The sequence below is a fragment of the Onychomys torridus genome, chromosome 22 (assembly GCF_903995425.1).
Source record: "Onychomys torridus chromosome 22, mOncTor1.1, whole genome shotgun sequence".
Lineage (NCBI taxonomy): Eukaryota > Metazoa > Chordata > Mammalia > Rodentia > Cricetidae > Onychomys > Onychomys torridus.
Window position 1 is genome coordinate 24,322,083 of NC_050464.1, and position 17,617 is coordinate 24,339,699.

Sequence of the window (17,617 nt, forward strand, 5' to 3'; positions counted from 1 at the left end):
GCCTTAGAGGTTACCCCATGCTCCAGTAAATGTCCCTATACCCATGCGCACATACAGGCTACCCTAAGTAGACTCAATGGATTAAAAAAGTGGGGGAGGGGAGCATGAAGTTGAGAGGAACAGGGAAAGGATTGGATGGCTGGGAATGCGGGACGGGTTGGACCCAAACACATCATACACATAAGTAAATGTTAAATAAAGTATTTAATAAATCGGTCAAGGCTCCAAGTCTCAACCTCCAACTGGAGTTGACATGAGTCTGGTGTGTCCGAAGCTTCTTTTGAGAGAGGACAAAACCTTGGGAGGAAGACTGTGTGAGTGCTTATACACTGGGAACGTGTTAAACCTGCCAGCTCAGTTTGAAAGGGCCCAAGATAAAGAAAATATAACCCGCCCTGTTCCCAACAAGAGCAGCTGTTCTAGGATACAGGATATAAAGTGATGAGTCAATGGGGGAGGGGGAGGGGAGGAGGGAATCTGGCCAGCTGGTACCTCACACACAATCACTGTATGTTCTGGTGTGTGTGTGTGTGTGTGTGTGTGTATGTACAGGTATGTGCTGGTATGCCTACACATGTGCGCGTGGGGAATCTAGAGGTCGACATCTGGTGTCTTGCTAAATTACTCTTTATCTTTTTTTTTTTTGAGACAGGATCTCTCTCTCTCTCTCTCTCTCTCTGAGCTGAGGATGGAACCCAGGGCCTTGTGCTTGCTAGGCAAGCGATCTACCACTGAGCTAAATCCCTAACCCAAGACAGGATCTCTTACTCACCCTAGAGCTTGCCCACAAGAATAGACTAGTGGCCACCAAGCTCCAGGGATCTTCTTGCTTCTGCCCTTACTTAGTTAGTACTGAGGTTACAAAGATGTGCTACTGTGTCTGGGTTAATTTTTTTTAAAATGTAATTTTATGCATATTTGTGTTTTGCCTGTGTATGTGCACTGTATGCATGCAATTCCTGCAGAGGCCAGAAGAAGGCATCAGATCTCTGGGACTGGCGTTACGGTTGTCTGTGAACTGCCATGTGGGTGCTGGTAGACACTATTTAAGAGCATGAAATGTGGGCTGGAGAGATGGCTCAGAGGTTAAGAGCACTGGCTGCTCTTCCAGAGGTCCTGAGTTCAATTCCCAGCAATCACATGGTGGCTCACAACCATCTGTAATGAGATCTGGTACCCTCTTCTGTATACATAATAAATAAATAAATCCTAAAAAAAAAAAAAAAAAAAAGCATCAAATGCTCTTAACCACTGAGCCACCTCTCCACCTTCTGGCATTTGGCTTTTTTGTTTTGTTTTGTTTTTGTTTTGTTTTGCCAGAGCTGAGGACCGAACCCAGGGCCTTGCACTTGCTAGGCAAGCGCTCTACCACTGAGCTAAATCCCCAACCCCGGCATTTGGCTTTTTAATGTGGGTTCTGGGTGATCTAAACTCAGGTTCTCATAGTTGTGTGGCAAGTCCTTTATTGATTAAGCCATCTCCTTGGTACCATTTAAAAATATGATAGTCTCAATAGTTTCAACTTGATTAGGGATTCTATGAAAGAATAAGAGTTTAGAAAACATTTGAGTCACCCCTATGCCTATCCAGCCAAAATGCCATGATAATGCTGGTTTGTGGCTGGGGTCTTACTTTGCTGGGATGTGTAGAGGATGTGGCTGAGTGTATTTTGGGATATGTTAGAATAGTTTTATTTAAATCTTCATGATTATTAGTATTCCATTTTTTAAATGACACATTCTGTGCATAGTTTAAAAGGATGATTTAATTATGCCCATTATTTTTCTTCAAACAAATGAATGAGGATGAAATTTTGAAGTCAAGGAATGTTTTGAAGGCATTTGGTGAGCAGCCAAAAGGCCTCTCAGGGTGGGTGTTCCTTTTTTCCTGTCACCAGCCCACAAAGGCTCTTCCTTCTCTGACAGGCCTGGGAACATTTTTCCATCTATAATTTGCTATAAAATATTCAGATACTTTGAATATAGAATATTCAAAGAAATACAGTCATTGGTCAGAAGAGATGATTCAGTGTTTAAGAACACTTACTACTCTTGCCAAGGACCTAGGTTTGGTTCTCAGCACTCACATGGCAGCTTACAACCTATAAGTCTAGTTCTGGGGGATCTGGTACCCTCTTCTGTCTTCCTCAGGCACCAGGCATTGTCATACTGTGCATATATACATGCAGGCAAAACACCCACACACATAAGATAGAAATAAATAGCAACTAGGGCCATGTCGACTCCATGACAATCACTGCTTATATTTTGGGGTACCCTGTAGCTTTCCTATGCAATGATGTATGTGTATGCATGTACATGTGTGCACATGTACATGCATGCATGTATGTGTGTACATAGTCTATGTGTGTTTCATGGGATCCTATAGGCTCATGTTGTGGTGTAGGAGGCTGGGAACCAACCCAGGGCTGCTCCTCAGGGTCCCCTTCACTTCTACCCTTGCTGACTGCAGCGTCTATGCTCAGAGCCTGGCTCTGTGACAATGAGTTGTGTGACCTTCAACAACCTCTTCACTTATGGGACCACGTCCCCTTGTTTTCCAGGAGGTAGCCTTAAAGGCTGTCACCATCTCTAGCTTTGCATGGTATGTGTTACAGAAGGGTGTTACAGTTATAACAGGGGTATCTATCTAATGATCCAATGTTGAAATATTCCATTGTCTCTGAGCTCATTTCCATCACACGATTGAGACATTTGAAATCCCCAGATTGGTGCCAGGGAAACATAGAAGGGTTTGCTCTCTTAATTCCAGTCATACAACTATACACAATCTCCAAATCCACCCTGGCCCTGCTTGGACCCTGGGAGAGCTTTTGCATGGCGAATATAGTCTCAAGGGCAGCCAGTACTGAGAACAGAGATGTGAGGCTCAGGGTGAAGAAAGACTGGACACAGAGCACACAGGATGAGGGACTTTCAGTCCTGATGGCCTGGCTGGGCTATTTCCAGGATCAGGGCTGGCCTGGGGGTTCCTGATGGCATTGCTGCCCATGCTGAGTCTCTACAGTGACTATGACAGGACCTTGGCCTTGAACTCTACACAGTGTGCCCCTCAACACATCATATTCAGATGCTAAGTTGACACACAGGCATAATAACTCAAGCAAATTAATTCAGACTTGCTCTTCAGACTCCTCGAGATACTGACAGTTTTAACCTCCCCTCATCTATGGAGACTTGTTGGAATATTAGTTCTCTTAAGTGGCTAATGAATCTGCGTCAGGCAGAGCCAGGATCCATGGGCAGTTATATTTTGAGGCAGTGTGCAACCTGGGTTGTTCTGTAACAGTGCAGAGACCCTGCTGTGTAGTGGGTAGCCATTCCAGCCTTGGCCTGGAAGTTCCAGCCCCCATTGAGTCTTTGGTAATAGTCACGCCTACAAGGTGGGTTTAACTACGTGGAGTGGCCTTAATAATTTCACCAATACTGCTGTATGACCCTTCTTGAAGTTTCCTCCTACTTCTGTGACTTTACTTTGCAGCACTCACTCCATAGGTCCACACTACCTCTGGGGTCCCAGAACTCAAAACCAGCACCACAGAGGTTTGTTCTTGTCCTCAAAGTCCCCCAGACTCTGAGCTTAAGGTAGGGACTTTGGCTGTAGGTGACAGAGACCAGAACCCAGAGCAGCAAGCTCTTCATGGCAGGGAGCAGTGCCAGGCTTATTGCCAAAGCATGCTGTGGGTGGCAATCTGGCTTGATATCTGTTTTGTTTACCACAGGGACTCTTCCTCTGACCCCTGGGGCCTGTCTTTGAGGTGAGGGTAGGGTGGCATCCAGGGCCGCCTTTCTGAGCCTTCTCTTTGGAATGGTACCCAGTAGGAGAGTGTTTAGGATCGTCTGACTGCCTGTCACCTGCAGATTATCATGTCACATCTCGAGTGGCTCAGAAGTAGCATTGACATGAGCTGACAAGCAACATTGGGGGTGGGGTGGGGGGAGGGGCAGGGTAGGGGGTGGGTTGGAGAGTGTGGGAGGTGTGGGGTGTGTGTGTTTAAAATGAGAGTAAAATCATTCCCTTTTTGTCCTTCACTGGGGTACCAACAGGGCCTTGTTGACTTTATTTGTGGGTATGACTACCCAGTCTTCACTTTATAACATTCCTGGCATTTTATGATATTGATTTTTTTGTTCTATTACTTTAACATTAGCAAAACCAGGGACTGGGAAGATGGCTCAGTGGGTAAAGTGCTTACCCTGCACACATGAGGACCTGAGTTTGAATCCCCATCACCCATGTGAGTGCCAGGCAGGTGTGGCAGCCCAGTGTATGAGAGGCAGAGGCAAGGGCTCCCCAGAGAATGGTGGCCAGTCACTCTAGCTCAGACCATGAGCTCTGTGATCACTGAGTGCCTCTACCTAATATATGAGGGGAAGAATAATGAAGATATGTCAACTTCTGACCTCTACACACACACACACACACACACACACACACACACACACACACACAAAATGTTCCCTTGGAAACAGCTAAGACCAATGACCCATTTCTCTGTGGTTTGTACCAACCACCTACATCCTTATGGGGTAAGAGAGAAGCCCCATGGCCACATATGTCTACATGGGTCAAGTTAACATCCCAATACCTCTCCTTCTGATCTATGCCTCAGTTTCCCCATCAGAGAACAATCTCAGTGCCCATCTCGTGGGTCTCCTAGGGCTCCATTGTGATGCTTTCGTTAAGGTGCTTAGAACACAGGCCTTAATGTTTGGAAAGTGCTCACAGGGCTGGCTGCCTGTTATTGTCCCAGGAATGTTAATAATTAGCATTAAAATGGAAGATCAAAGTTCCCAGATTATCTTATTTTGGGAAATAAATACCACACACTGAATTTGAATTCTGAGACAAATAATTGGGCTTAGTCTGCGGTGGCGGAGGAGCCATGTGGTTGTCAGGGGCTTTTAGTGGCAGTGAAATTAAGGTTCATGGAAAATGATTAACCTGATGGGGTAGCTCCTGGGTGGGAAGACATTTAATTAAACTCCAGGCATGGCTTCTGGGTAGCTGCACTCAGGCAGGCATCGTCCCAGGTGTCCAGCTGTAGGCTCTGCAGGCTCTTTACTTGAGTGACAGTGGCAATTCCAGGGGCGGGTCCTTCCGCCATCTCCTTTTGGTTGCTTAAATACCATGACAGACAGCCCCAGAAAGGTCCTGGTGCTGTGCCCTGCCCAGAGCCTATAGGTGACAATTGCTGGGTATTGGATATGGAGGTGAAACATGCCAGCCAGAACTTCTCTGTGCACAGCCTGAGGTAGAAGCCTGCATTGGAGGGCTGAGGATTCCTGATGTATGAGGAGCTTGTAAGTGTCTTTAAAGAATAGTTATTATTATGATTAGTATGTTTGTGCATGCCCCTATGATGCATGTGGGCCATGATGTGCATGTGGAGGTCAGAGGACAATTTTGGTGACGTTGGTTCTCTCTGGACAATTTTGGTGACGTTGGTTCTCTCTGTTCTCTTTGATATGGGTTCTGGGGATTGAACTCAGGTCATCAGTGTTTGTATAGCAAATGCTTTACCCACTGAGCCATCCCGCCAGCCCACAAGTGTCTTCAGATCTCTGGAATTACTTTATTGATGTCTCTCTAGGGCTCAGAGCAGCCTGACTCCTTTTCCTGGGGGAAGGTTTTTATCTTGCTTTCAATTTTCACTCGCTAATGCTCTGTCATTCACGGCCAAGTGGAAACAGAAGACATTAAGTCTTTAATTCAACAACGGTTTCCCGCCGTAACTCCCCCCCCCCCTGCACTTCTGAGGCGCTAGGTGCCTTCTGGGGATGAAGACAGCTTTGAACACAGTGTCCCAGCTCTGGCCTTGTAGTATGTGTGACATGGACACTGTTGAGTGAATGAACCTCACAAGCGTGAGGTGGAGGGAGGTGAGAAGAACCCCTTCCCAGGATGGTGGAGTTATTTGCTAAATGAAAGACAACAGCAGCTGCCAAGGTGTGTGTGTGTGTGTGTGTGTGTGTGTGTGTGTGTGTGTGAGAGAGAGAGAGAGAGAGAGAGAGAGAGAGAGAGAGAGAGAGAGAGAGAGAGAAAGAGATTGAGATTTTTGGTCATTTACAAAATTAGACTTAAAAATACAATTTTAGGTTTAAAGGTAAACTTTGGGGTTCCATTCCCCACCTTTTATTTTCCCCACCATCTTGTGAGTCAGGCACATTTTTATGCAAGTGAGACCCAATATTGGGGCTTTGTTATGTCCACAGGTCCATAGGTTCCCAGAACCAAGTGCCCTGTGGGGTAAGGGACCCACAAGGGGAGGGAGAGACAATAGAGAAGGCAATGTCTTCTGAGCCCTGCTTACTGTCGAAACACGAGATTCCACGGTGGCTCCGTCTGTGTGACTCACCGTGACAGACAGATATGCCCTGTGCTAGCAGCCCCCATTTACAGATTGAATTTCCTCTCTATTGACTGACACAAAGCCGCTCCCCGAGCCCTAGGCTGTCCATGAATAAGTAAACAGTCTTCCAGCCCCATGCAGAGCAGAGTAGCCAGGGTTGGAGCTGGGAGAGGCTGGTGAGCTCTGGGCTGCTGGAAGGGGAGGCTCGACCAGCCTGAGGGAGCCACTGATCCCATATCCTGTAAGTACCTGCTACGTGGGATGGGGGGAGCCAGGTGAGTGACTGAACCTCCACTTAGCTGGACAGACAGAAAGCCTAGCCTCCCTGTGAGCTGTAGCTGGAAGCAAGAAGAATTGCTGGGCTCAGGGTCTGGGAGCGGGGACTTTTCAGTCTGCATGTGTAACTCACGCATCCAAATCCTCCAGGCTCTACCTTATGGTTTAAATTTCAGTAGTGACCTGTGGACTTAGCTGTAGGCACGTCTCTGGGCCAGTGTCAGTCAAGAAGGAGATCTTTGGCCTGGAGGATCATGGATAGATTGCTAGGAAGGTGGTTATCCTCCCGTGTCACTCAGGACAATAAGGGCCTCACAAGTAGCCCTGTGGCAAGGCTGCATGCTACCACTCCTTAGAAACTCTGTTCCTTTTGAGACTGGCTTTCCTCTTACTGAAACATCACTGCAGCCCTTAAGCACAGCGTCTATTCATCCTGAAGATGTCTTGGGCAGAGAGTCTTTTCTCTGCTTCCTATTCCATTTGAGGACGACGATTTTCAAGTTTTGAGCCTGGCTGATCAGATCAAGCTTAACCCCATGAAGGGTTTAGAGGGGGATTGGAGCCAGAGAATGATCAGGAGGATCTCAGCGTTCTCCATTTGTATCGGTCCAGTGTTAGTGGGAAACTCATGCCCGCTGAAGAGCAGAGGGTAGTTTATTTTGTCAATGTAGGGCTGATCCAAGGAAACAGACATGTCCTGGTGGTGGAAGGAACCCTCGGCTCCTCAGTGGTCCTGTTTACAGGGCTGAGCAGGTGGCCTGTGTTTGTGTATGTGGCTCAGCATTTGATGGACGCAGTAAAAGGTACATCAATTAATCATGACTTCTGTTCCTATCGTCCTACACAGCTTAGTTAATTAAAGCTCGGCACGGAGTGATAGCCTAGCTCTGCGCTCAATTCTGCCATGCACGTCCTCTCAAAGCTGTTATCCGGCTGGACCACTTTTGAATTAATAATCCTAGCTCCTGGGAAGCCTCAGAGAGCAGTTTCCCATGCTTCGCAGCCGTGAGCAGGCTATCCGGCCAGCCAGGTGGGACGTTAGCTCTCTCACTGGAACCAGAACAAGGATAGGGAAGCCAGCTGACTGATTCTATGCAGAGAACCCACCCCCCCCCCCCCTGCGCCAAGTTCATGAAATGTACCACGGACCTAGGAATTACTGTTGTAATAACACATATGCTTAGGGGCTGGGAAGATGGCTCAGTAGTTAAAGATCTTGCCAAGCAAACATGAAGAGCAGAGTTTGGGTCTCCAGAACTCACAGAAATGCTGGGTGGGTGTGGCAGCCTCCCCCTACTCCCACCCGCCATAATTCCAGCCTCAGAAGGCTGAGACAGGACCTAGCTAACAAGCCAAGCAGTATTGGTGAGCTCTGGGTTTGATTGACAGATGCTGCCTCAATGAAGAAGGTGGAAGAGCAGCAGAGGATGATTTCTGACATCAACCTTGCACTTCCACGTGCACGTGTGCACACGTATCCACATGTGCGTGCCCACACACACAAGTAAAGCATGCATACATATATACCCAGGCACACCACACACCCGAAAATGGAAAAAGAAAAAAAAGTCATAGGTTTGGGGAAGGTTCCCATAACTTGCAGGTTAGAATGATTTCTGTCATCTTGTTTATAGTATTCTTTTTTTTTTTTTAATTTATTTTTATTTTTTTCAGAGCTGAGTACCGAACCCAGGGCCCTGTGCTTGCTAGGCAAGTGCTCTAGCACTGAGCTAAATCCCCAACCCTGTTTATACTATTCTTAATGGTTTTCTTGAGAAAGCATGATGCCTCCAAGGAGCATGTATGGCACAGGGAGGGACTGGGGTGCTTGGTATTCTACGGAGGAAGTCAGGTGACAATCCTGATGTATCTCTGACAGGCAGAGGGTCACACCGGAGGGCTGCGCTTTGATGCACCCATGTGTGTGTGCACGTTTGGTGTGTGCACATGTGTGTAGGTGCACTTGCCTCTGTGACTTCCTGTCCAGGCCAGCCATTACTGCTGGGTGTCTTCCTTGATTGAATTCCACCTTATGTTTTGAGGAAGAATGTCTCATTTGAACCCAGAGCTAGCTAGCTTGCTCCAGGGATTCCTAGATCTAGGGTACTGGCATTACAGGTAGGCTGTGAGTCTTTATGTGGGTTTTGGGGATCTGAACTCTGGTCCTCATGTTTTTGTAAGCCATCTGCCCCTGCCCTGTGCTTTAAAATGTATATTATTATTATTATTGGTTGCTCATGTGCATGAGTATGGTGTGTGTGTGTGTGTGTGTGTGTGTGTGTGTGTAGGCCAGAGTGCAACCTTAGGTGATCCTCACAATCTATAAGCCTTACTGCTTGCCCCTGTCTCTCCAGTATAGGCGTGACAAGTGTACACTGCTGTGCCTCTTTTTTTTTTTTTTTTTTTTTTTTTTAACTATTATTATAAAGGTGATTCTGGGAACCGAACCCGTCTCTTGAAAGAGCAACAAGTACCCTCAACTGCAGAGTCATCCCTCCAGCCCTATCCTGTTATTTTTTGACTGATCAAATTTCATAAATAAAAAATAGCCCTTTGTGCACTGACAGAGGAGTGGTTCTCTGGCAAGGACAAATTTGCCTTTCCGGGGAAGACCTGTCATGTGAGAGGGAGTGCTGTTAGTATCTGGTTTTAGGGTTCTTGCTCAATCATCCACTCTAAGAATTATCTGTATAGAATGTAGACAGGATGAGGTTGGGGAACCCTTTAAGGGACGAGGAGTTACCCATTACCCCCACAGCCTAAATGCACAGCCTAAGTGTTAACCTTGCTCAAGTCGACAGTTAGCATTGACGTTGTATTAGCTGTAGACCCAGCCAGTGGCAGGGACTGCAGCTCTTCATTGCACGGCTTCTTACATTTTCCTTCCTCTTCCCTCTTTTTAAAATTATGCCATCTTCAATCCATATATTAATACTGATTGCTTACATCATGCCTGGTGGTGCCGGCTTCCCTCCTTAGGCCTTTCCTACATCTTTAGCCCCTCCCCAGGGCCACACACAATTAGGACAGAACAGCATATGATTGGTTGGGATGAGTGCCTAGATATTCTGGTGAGGGCCCCAGGACCCTCCCTTCCTGGGAACATCAAAAGTCAACAACCCAGCTGGGCTGATCTTTTGTGAGCAGGCCCAGCTGAGTCCCTGACCTGCTCTGACACACACTTTGCAATATCAAGTTGTTTTTTTTTTTGTTTTTTGTTTTTGCACGCATACTTCTGCTTTGGATAGCTTGTAGAGGTCAGGGGACAGCTTTTGGGAGTGTTGGGTCTCTCATGGGTCCCAGGGATGAAAGTATCTCTTACCCACTGAGTCACATCACTGAACCTTGACATCTAGATGGGAGGTTTGGTTTGAATGAAGGGTCTTTCGTGGGGGAGAGGGGCTGCTTGATCCTGGAGAGAAGTCTAAAAAGCTTAGTAGGTGTCCGAGATGGGCTCAGTCTAGGTGGCTGGAAGGGACTGTGGAAGCTTCTGGATTAGACTTTTATCAACTTGGTATTTCCAGTCTCGTACCTAAGTGAAGCTGGTGTGGGGTGATGTTCAAGAACAGGATACCTTTGGAGCTGGGAGGAACGCCCACAGACAGACTCATTTCTCTGTTTCTAATATGGTGACCTCCTGTGGGCTCTGTCTGCCCCCTCTTCATCCGGAGTACTCTCATTAAATAGGTCCAGAAAGCAAGGCTTGCTCTTCTGTCTAGACAGCCTTCCTGCACGTCCTCCTTGCAGATCCTCCTAATCTTATTAGATTCCAGCTCCAGTTGAAATTATAGGCGAACATTCCACCCTTCTCCACCAGCCCCAAATCCCGAAAAGACCAGATCTCATTCACCATTGGTCTTGGGACTGCCAGGTGGGGCAGAGGTATACGGCAAGCACTTGCTTAATTGAAATAAATTGAATCTCAGCCATGCAGATGGGTTTTCAGTTCTGAAGTCTGAAATGAGGCCTGGCTGTTTTTGTTCTTCCTGGCTGTCACTCACACTGTTTTAATTCCTGCCAGGGTCACGAGTGAGCCTGCCGATGAAACCCAGGGCCGTTCAAGTTGTCATCTCATCCCTTTGACTCTAGACAGTTGGAAATCTTGTTTTAGCAAAATAAGAGGCAAAAGAAACGATGTCTGATACTGTGTTTATCTCAATTAGAGGGTCTGGAGTGTGAACCCAGAAACACAGCTCTCATCTCAAAGGGGATAAGAGATAGTTTATTCTGGAGCCAAATATGAGTGACTCTGGCCAGGGAACAAAGACCAAGGTCCTGAAGTTACTTGTTCCACCACGCTGACAGTTTCAAAAAGTTGTTATAGTCACAAAATCATAAAGCAAGTTGCTTTTCAAATACACCAGTGGAAGCATCAGGCAGGCGGGTTATAGCAAAGCCAGAAAACCTCTGCCATAGCACTCAGGTGCTACTGGATGTCACTCTTAGCCTTTTGGTTGGTAGAAAGGAGGGGCCTATTTATGCATTCCAAAGGATTTGCTAATGATTTCCATGATGTTAGCTCACGTACACAGGCAGGTTGTAAATGCCTACTTATAAGGAAACTAAAGATGGCCTAAGATAAATTATAACTGGGCTCTGGACCTGCAACGTCCCAACTTCTCCTCAATTATGGGGGCCCTAATCAGTTAATCAGCCTTGCAGAAGGTCGGTGCAAGGTTGTGGGTGACATTCAGATGTTTCTGTTTTTTGATACCTGATGGCTAAGTGGTCATACCCTCATGTTGGTTGGTTTTTCTATTGATTTTTATTTATTAATTTGGTTTATGAAAATACTTTCTGGATGATCAGTTCTGTTTTGATAATAAGGGCCAAGATTAGTGCAAGCCCCATGTTGACCTGAACCCCCTGTCCATCAGCCCCATCTGGGTAATGAGCCCAGTGCTGGTTAGTTTTTTTATTGTCAGCTTGACATAATCTAGAGTCACCTAGGAAGAGGATGTCCCAAGTGATTTGATCAGATTGGTCTGCAGGCATGTGTAACTAGAGTATTCTGATTGATGATTGATGTGGGTGGGCCCACTGTGGGCAGTACTATCCCAAGGCAAGTGGGCCTAGGCTATATAAGAAAGCTAGCTGATCATAAGCTTGTAAGTGAGCCAACAAGCAGTGTTCCTCCATGGCTTCTGCTTCAGTTCCTGCTATGATTTCCCTCAATGTTGGCATCTTAGATACTTGTCTATTGCTGTGATAAGACATCATGACCAAGGCAACTTGTAGAGGAAAAACTTTATTTGGGGCTTACAGTTTCAGAGGGTTAGAGTCCATGACCATCATGGCTGGGAACATGGCCGCAGGCAGATGGGCATGGCAGTGGAGAAGTAGTTGAGAGTTTACATCAGATCCACAAGCAGGAGGTAGAGGGAGCACACTGGGAATGGCATGGGCTTTTGAAACCTCAAAGCCCACCCTCAGTGACGCTCCTCCACCATCTCCATACTTCCTAATCCTTCCCAAATGGTTCCACCAATGGGGGACCAGGCATTCAAACATATGAGACTTTGGGGGGCATGCTCATTAAATCACTATGGTTAGATTGTGTTTAAAGTGTGAGCCAGATAACCCTTTTCCTAAGTTGCTTTTGGTCATTTTTTCTTTTTAAAATCACAGCTAAGGAGAAGAAAACCAGAGCAAGCCCTTCATGCATTTCTCTTGCAGAGTCCAGAACCTGGAAGGCTACTCAAGGGTCATGGAAGGGCTAAGGGCGTGGCTTAGTTGGTGTACTGCTGGGTTCAATCACTGGTACCACATATACTGGGCTTGGAGGCACCTGCCTACAGTCTTAGTACTTGGGAACTGGAGGTAGGAAGACTAGAAATTCAAGGTTATCCTTGGATTCAGAGTGAATTCAAATCAGCACAATCTACATAAGACCTTCCTGGGAAGGGCTATGTCAGGAGTATATATTTTCTCACAGTGGCTGACCAGGAAATCTGGGTGAAGGAAGAGAAAGTTCCAGATTGGGAGGACTGGGAGTCAAGCCCCTCTCTCAGCTGGTGTTGACAGGGACAGAGTAGCGTCATCTCTGATTCTCCTGCCCCTCAGATATGGAGGAGTGTGGAAGAGACTGAAAGGTGACCTGAGGCCCCTCTGCCTGCAGGAACTCACGTGTGTGTGTGTGTGTGTGTGCTCTTTCCTGCTCTTTAGAAATGACCCGGCACACTTGAAGACCACAGGCGCTAAAGACCATTTGACAGACCTGACACTGGAAGACTCCCGCCGTGTCTAGAGATAGGGAACCCCGCTGGAGGGCTTGGTGGTAAGTGGTCCTTCCTGTGGCATATAAGATGTCTGTCTGGTCTTCATGGTACAGCCATTTAGTCAGGACAAATTTATCGAGTGTTGGTTGCATGCCTTTGGTTTGGGGAGGTAGAATGAAGAACATGCTGGAGGTGGTCTGTGCTCTTTCGAAGGTTGTATCCTGGGAGGTAGCAGTGCAAAGGTCCTGAGGTCACATGTATGGGGAGTGGAGCGGTCTGTCTGGAACACCAATCATGGAAAAGTAGGCTGGACCAGTTTTTTTTTTTTTTTTTTTTTTTTTAGGACTTCTGAGTCTAGCTTAGGATGTTGATTATAAGTCACATTTTGTATCTGCTAAGATCAGCCCATGTTGTGAGTGTTGTTACAAGTCAATGTGAAGGCAAGGAGCATTCAGATAAGCACGACCTCGAGGTGTCTGGCACAGGAGAATGCTGGGGGGTGGTGTTCCTCTGAATGATTTAGAAGACTCGGGAAATTCACGTTCAGGTCGGCACTGAAGTTCATTCTGGTTTCACTACTCTGGCGTCACTGAAGCACATGGAGTAGGTGAGAAGAAAAGCAATTTCTTTGGGTGGCATTTGGTTTGAAGCATCCCATGCAGAGAGAGGTGTGGCCTGAACACAGGGGAGTTCACCCAGTGACCAAGAGATGGAGTTGAGAGGTAAAATGTCACTTTCACCCTGCAAGTGGTTGGCTAGATGCAGACTACTGTAACTGTTCTATTTGCATTTGGGTTATGAAGCAGAAAGTGAGCTGGTGGAACTTGCCTATGCATGACATGGGATGAGGCTCTGGCGGAATCAAATGGTGGTGAGCCTCAGACTCCAGGTGGCAAGATGGCGAGGGAGGTGATGGTAGACACAGCAGCTGCAGATGAGCAGACAATGGTCATGGGGGGGGGATGATGATGATAATAATGGTGATGGTATCGATAGTGATGACAGTTATATATTGATGGTGATGATGATGATGGTGATATATTGATGGTGATATTGATGATGATGACAGTGATATATTGATGTTGATGTTGATGATATTATTAGTGATAGTGCTGATGATGGTGATGACAGTGATGATATTGATGGAAATGAGTGATGGTAATGACTGTGCTGTTGAGGAAAGGACCCAGATACTATATGTTTCATGTGCTTGAATTCACACTTAATCCTCTGATTTCTTTTGCCCTGCGAGGAGGCAGAAATGGTCTGTTATGTGCCTCTCAGCTATTTGGATATAGGATGTGTGCTTGGTAACCATTTAGCTCCCATGATAAGAGAGCTGCAAATTCTCACTGAACAAATAAAGGAGATATCCTCAAAGGAGGGAGGAACCGTGTGGAAAACACCATGTAACTTTAATGTTTATCATTATGTATATAATGGCATCAAATTAATTCCACAGTAGATATCATTTATAGTGAGCAGCTGTTGGTCCTAAAAAGCCAGAAGGAGTCATGAATAAGGCTGTGGAGGAGGGCTTGGCTTGGCTGAAGGAGGGGGTCATAATTTCTTCATGTTTTTTTTTTTTTTTTTCAATTGTGTCCATTATGTGTCAACTCCAAGTCAAGACCTGTTAACAGTTATCCTGTTATGTTTGTTATCTTAGGTGTCCCAGAAGAGTATTTTGAAGGCTCATTACTTTTTGAATGTTTGTTGTTTGGGAGCTGAGAGCTATGGAATGGTCTGATAGTGTGCATGAATCTTTGCTGTGTTTGGAATGGACTGATGTGTTTTTTTGGTGCCGGATTGTTGCTGACTGGAACTGCACACACACCACTAACAACTGCATCTACATTTCCTCTTACACTGGAAGTGTATTAGAACGTTTGAATTGTATAACTATGAAGGGAAAGTGAGAAGATAGATTCTCCAGCTTTTGAAACAGGAAGTCTTCCCCATTGACCCAGAGAATCAGAGAGGGGGTGTTCAATTTGGCCCTTCAGGATCACTTGGCATTAAGGTCTCCCAGGGCAGCGTTTTAAAATATGTAAAGGACATGGTTATTAACAGTGTGTAAAGATTCTTTCAAACAGAGATCAGGGCTCCCTGGTGGGCTGAAAAAATGTTTATTTTTATTATTTATTATGTTAAAATGTTTATTCACAGGCTTGAAATGGAAACGCTGTGGCATCCACATCTCTTTCACAGAAGTGTGATGTGTGTTGTGTGTCCACAGCTTTAAATAATTCACCCTGTCTTATTTCAAAGGCAACAGATGTGCCAGAAAAAAAGAAATCACGTTTTACAGAGAGGTGTATGAAAGAAAATATTAAAACACCCCTGGATAGCTTCTCCTTTTGCTAATCCCAGTGACTACCACAATTAGACTTTGGTATTTCTTTGCTGAAGTTGTAGCCCCTAAGACACAAATATGCAAGTGGCGTGGTTGGTGCTAGATTATAAAATGGGCGAGGGCTAATCTTTGAGGTTCCTGCTTGGATGCATGGCATACACAGTCTAATATTACAGGCTGGTGTATATTACAGGAGCTGGGCAAATATTTATTGAGATAGGGATCTCTGACCCAGCAGGAAATGCCCCCTCACTCTGTGCCTGAGAACCTTAAGCACACCATCTGTTATTTTACTTTTCTAGATAAGCCCTATAGTGCCAGTCTCCTGGCTCGGTAGACAACCACTCTCTGCTGGTTGTCATGGTGCTGCAAGCAGAGGTTAGATTCGACCATTGAGTTGTAGGAAAGAGGGAGGGAGAGGAGGGAGAGAGGAGGAGAGGAGAGGAGAGGAGAGGAGAGCAGAGGAGAGGAGAGGAGAGGAGAGGAGAGGAGAGGAGAGGAGAGGAGAGAGAGAGAGAGAGAGAGAGAGAGAGAGAGCGCACGCACGTGCGGCCATTTCTTCTGTCTCTAGAAAATTTGAGGGTTTTCTATTTGGAGATATCCATCTCCACAACCTGACATTTTCTAGAATGTTCTGTAGGCAACCAAAGAAACAACAGCGATGAACAGACTTTCTGCTGGATTGATGGGGACAAATATAACCTCTTCATTCATGGGGATGTGTTCTGAGAACCCCCCCATTCTAGGGGTCATGGAGTTCTGAATCCTGTATATACCCTGTTTGTTCTGTGTTGGCCCATGACAAAACTTAGTTTACAGATGAGCAATAGGAGCCTAGACGCTGTGCAGTGGCCCTGCATTTGCTATCCCCACCACCAAAACATCTTAGTCAATGAAGCACGGTGAGAGATTAACAGCTAATGATAAAATGGAGCAGCTGTAACCATATCCCACAGTGAACGTTATTTGAAACTTATTATTTCTAGAATTTTCCATTTAATAATTTTGAATTGTGGTGCCTGTGAATAACGGTGGCTGTGTGGGAGCAGGGCGGCAGAGGGGGGGCATGACTGTAGAATTATTTATTAGGAAAAAATCCTAACCCTTCTTGGAAGGTAGAGGAAGAGGATCAGTTCAGGGTTGGGGTTGGGGATTTAGCTCAGTGGTAGAGCACTTGCCTAGCAAGCACAAGGCCCTGGGTTCGATCCTCAGCTCTGGCAAAAAAAAAAAAAAAAAGAGTTTAGGATCATCCTCTGCTATTTGGTAAGTTCTGGGCCAGCCTGGGCTATGTGACAGACTGTTTCAGAAGACCTAAATGTGTGTGTGTGTGTGTGTGTGTGTGTGTGTGTGTGTGTGTGTGTGTGTGTGTTGGGGGTAGTGCTGAGGAGGTGGGGAGTTCTAACTAGCAAGCTAGCCAGTGATTTCATCCAAAGTTTCTTCTTTCCATACATTTGAGTTTATGAAATATCTCATTTAAACAAAGTGGCACACTCAGGGTGCTATGTCTGAGAAGCGGGGACCCTGTTTCCTCTGCCCTCAGAGGTGGACCCTGTGATGCCTTGGGTTGCTTGGTACACGGTGGCCACTTCCTGAGGCCCAGGACCTTCCTGAGGCCTAGGCTGAGTTCCTTGTGGGTGGTTTGGAGAGAACCCCAGATCTTCCGGTCTGTTCATAATGTTGTTTGGGCAGAAATGTCTAGTTTAAGTGGCTCTTAATGTCATTATTCTTCCTGGCTAAAGCAATTAGCCATTTCCAATCGGATTTTGTTTACGCCTTTCACTTAAGTAGGCAAGACAACTCGGGGCGGAGGTGTACATATCAGAGACAGAGTTGGCCACAGGCAGATAGGTTGTTCGTGACTTCCTGACAGGCCTGCAGGCCTGAGGTGCTCATGGCTCTGTGTTTGCTTCAAGGGCAGTGTAGAACAGAAGGGAGAGGGAAGGAGTTGGGGAGACATACTGTTTTAGTTCAGGGTTTCTGTTGCTGTGATGAAACACCATGACCAAAAAGCAAGTTGGGGACAAAAGGATTTTTTTTTTTTCAGAGATGAGGATCAAAGCCAGGGCCTTGCGCTTGCTAGACAAGCTCTCTACTACTGAGCTAAATCTCCAACCCCGACAAAAGGGTTTATCCTTCCCTAGCTTATACTTCTACATCATTGTTCATCACTGAGGGAAGTCAGGACAGGAACTCAAACAGGGCAGGACCTGGAGGCAGGAGCTGATGCAGAGGCCATGGAGGAGTGCTGCTTACTGGCTTGCTCCTCATGGCTTACTCAGTCTGATTTCTTATAGAACTCAGGACCACCAGCCCAGGGATGGCACCACCCACAATGGCCTGGGTCTTCCCCCATCAATCACTAATTAAGAAAATGCCCTACAGCCAGATCTTATGGAG

The 17,617-nt window shown here is 46.2% G+C and overlaps 1 protein-coding gene across 8 annotated transcripts in view; it reads left to right on the forward strand.

Moving 5' to 3' along the window:
* Window positions 1-17,617, forward strand: part of Rimbp2 (RIMS binding protein 2) — a 174,347-nt gene that overhangs the window by 24,550 nt on the left and 132,180 nt on the right. For 6 of the 8 annotated variants that reach the window (XM_036172649.1, XM_036172655.1, XM_036172653.1 and 3 more), the window contains exon 2: window positions 12,815-12,926. The exons of 1 other annotated variant lie outside the window; for it this stretch is intronic. The gene's annotated coding sequence lies outside the window, so the exon portion shown is untranslated. Of the gene's footprint in view, window positions 1-6,564; window positions 6,615-12,814; window positions 12,927-17,617 lie in introns of those variants that run through there. One more of the 8 variants, XM_036172650.1, reaches the window with a different exon arrangement.